Raw genomic sequence first — 3,558 nt, 5'->3', positions numbered from 1 at the left:
ATTTATATATATGTATATGTATATATATATATATATATATATATATATATATATATAAACATGTTGAAAACATATTTAATTTTCGAAAAGGAAACACAAATTAACTGAATTAATCTGCGGAGTTTCGCAAGAAATACTTCCCTTCTCATCAGAGGATAGGAATTAGCAACATGCGGAATTGGATTTTGCTTGCAAAGTATTTTATGAAACTGCAAGTGAGCCATAGAGCTTACTTGCTACCAGTTAAAAAATAGTGAGGCAAAGGGAATGGCGAAAAAAGAAAAATGATTTCACGTGAATAGATGGTCGAGTAAAGAGTCCCAAATCCAATGATGGTAAAACATCCCAAAAAGTTGGTAAAAGTCCAACTTAAAAAAAAAAAAATAATTGCGTATGTTTTTAACCATCGTTAAAGTGTTTTTTAACATGTTTTTATTAATTCTTTGGTCTTATAATAAGCTATTTTTCCTATTTGGTTTTATTGAGCTTTTAGATCTGGTTTGGATTATTTTGTAAATATTAAGTCTTTAATATTTATAATATATTTTAAGTTTACTAATTTGGGTTACCTTTTTAAACTTAATTGTAATTCTTATTTTATTCATATATATGTATATATATATATATATATATATATTATTTTTTTACTATAATAATTAAATACCTACAGACACTAGTGTTTCATCCTTTCGGGATTCTTCAGTGCAGGGTGTCACGATTACTACCAGTCGAACGATTCGAACCCCGCGACACGAGACATCTCTGGCTTGATTAGCGGAGGCCATATCCATTCGGCTACCATTAACCGTGTGAAATAGCGTTGAATTTTAAACATTTTAATTTAAATGTTCATTACGTCAGACAGACAGTGATCAAATCGTTATACGATGATCTACGCATAAGAGCTAAATTGACCGACTTTTAATTCAACTGAAAGTGCTCAACGATAAGAAACGAATTTCTTAAAGGGGCTGTCATAATTATTTTTTTTACTATAATAATTAAATACCTACAGACACTAGTGTTTCATCCTTTCGGGATTCTTCAGTGCAAGGTGTCACGATTACTACCAGTCGAACGATTCGAACCCCGCGACACGAGACATCTCTGGCTTGATTAGCGGAGGCCATATCCATTCGGCTACCATTAACCGTGTGAAATAGCGTTGAATTTTAAACATTTTAATTTAAATGTTCATTACGTCAGACAGACAGTGATCAAATCGTTATACGATGATCTACGCATAAGAGCTAAATTGACCGACTTTTAATTCAACTGAAAGTGCTCAACGATAAGAAACGAATTTCTTAAAGGGGCTGTCATAATTATTTTTTTACTATAATAATTAAAATAATTAAATTATTTTTTTACTATAATAATTATATATATATATATATGAGAAATTACAGATCTTCTTGCTTGCTGCCAGTTTTAGTTTTTTCTCTTTTGATAAAGCCAATGAAACAACTAGACAATACGTCGAGTTTCAGATCTACCGCTTTTCCCTTTTACTTGCTATCCTCACATGTATTTTATCGTTTTTTTTTGTGTCATATTCTAATAATGCGAAACTACGCAAATTATGCAGTTTCTCCTCATCTATTTTTCGTTCGTTTACAGATTGTATTTACATTTTATTTTTGCTGTTCTGCAAAGCTAAATTTCACGTTTACATTGGAGATTGATTCTTACTTAAATTTTATTTCTATTTACGATTCCCGAGTCGCTAAAACCATGCAGTGATAATAAGAAAGAAAGACAAATTCATAAGAGATACAAGTGAGAGCAACTTAGAATTGTCGCTACATGTAATACTTTGTCTGAAGATAAAGATTTTTATTATTTCTCTCTAAAACAACTAACGCTACTGTTATTAGATTATCGATTGATATGTTGAGCAACATATTTTTCTTTAATTTTGTTTTGTGTAAAAATCTCACATTTTGCTATCATTTCTTTATTGCCATTAACAATGGTAACATAGATTTCGTTTAAAAAAAATGTAGTTTTAGGCAAGTGAATCTTATAAAATTATGATAATATTTGTTTGGGGCATTGCATATATGTTGTGGATAATTCTGTCATTTTTAAAGAAATTAAAACAGAGATTATTGCTTGCTATATCAATAAACCAGCCCTATTTATAGAATGTAAAAAAAAAACTTTGGAAAATTGTTTTTATGCACCGATAAAATTACTCAGTTGTGCAAAATCATAATTAATGAACTATTATATACTTGTATTCATACATTGAGCCGAAACAGCTGTGCGCAAGTTGTTACTGATAAAAAGACCGATATTTTGAAAATGAGCAAAAACATGAGTTTTCTTTGCAAGGTGGTATTTTGAAGAAATATATATTAGTTTTATGTTTTCACATTCACATTTATGTGTTTATAATTTTAAGTAATTTATGGAAGTTAATAATCCATTACATTTTACAGTTTTTGCAAATAAATTATCGCAAGTACATTTTATTATGATGCCAATCATGCGTTTCTTCCTAACCGATACTAAACTTACATACATCATGTCTCTGAATTTTTGACTTCTTATTAATTATGATATATCTAAGGCGTTTGAAAAGGTATGGTACGATGATCTTCTCAGGAAAATCAGATCATACAGTATCACTGAACGAATACTTCACATAATTAAATCCTTCTTAATTAAGAAAAGAATCCAGGTCGTCCATAACGGTCGTACATCTAAACAATGTGATATAAATGCAAGAGTACCTCAGGGGTACATCCTTGGACTTTTATTATTCCTGATATTCATAAATGACCTTGCTGATAAAACTGCCTCTTAGATGGGTATATATGCTGATGACACCAGCTGTATAATAGGCACGAGGGGAAAACAAATGAACACGTATCTAAGGAACTGGCAGGAACACTAGAGGATGACCTCCAATCTGCAGTGGAATGGGGACAAAAATTGATGGTCATATTCAATGCTGCCAAGTCTAAATTTGTTTTCTTCAATAATTACAAGAAACCTTCTCAACCACCAATAGCAATGGCTAAAGAAACATTATCTGAATGTACTTCTTTTAAACTCCTCGGCCTAACCTTAACAGGTAGCATGCGTTAAAAGAGATACATTGAGAACATTGCTGCGAGGAAGATGGAAACTCTATTGTGCTAGAAAACTACTTACACCTGAAAGTATTCTGTACATCTATAAGGCCACCATTCGCCTATGTATGGTGCATTTAATTTCAAATTTGCTCTGGTACATCTGCTATTAGCCTCTCACTCCTGGACAGGATTCCAAAAAGAGTCGCCAACCTGATAGGTCCTGAACCGTCATCTTAGCTTCAACCTGTCTCATCGAAGAAATGTTGCGTCCCTCTGACTGTTCTACAAGTATTTTATTGGTAAGTGCTCCGACGAGCTACACTCACTTGTACCCCCTCGATGTGAATACCCTCGACAAACCCAACAAGAATCAAAATCTCACCACTTACAAAGTAGAGACCACTAGATGTAAGAAAGCCTTCTACTCCAATAGTTTCTTTCCCAGAACTGCTAAATTTCAGAATTCCCTTCCCGG

This window comes from Euprymna scolopes, chromosome 2, assembly GCF_053919585.1.
Source record: "Euprymna scolopes isolate OS-2025 chromosome 2, ASM5391958v1, whole genome shotgun sequence".
Classification (NCBI taxonomy): domain Eukaryota; kingdom Metazoa; phylum Mollusca; class Cephalopoda; order Sepiida; family Sepiolidae; genus Euprymna; species Euprymna scolopes.
This window is presented reverse-complemented; position numbering follows the sequence as displayed.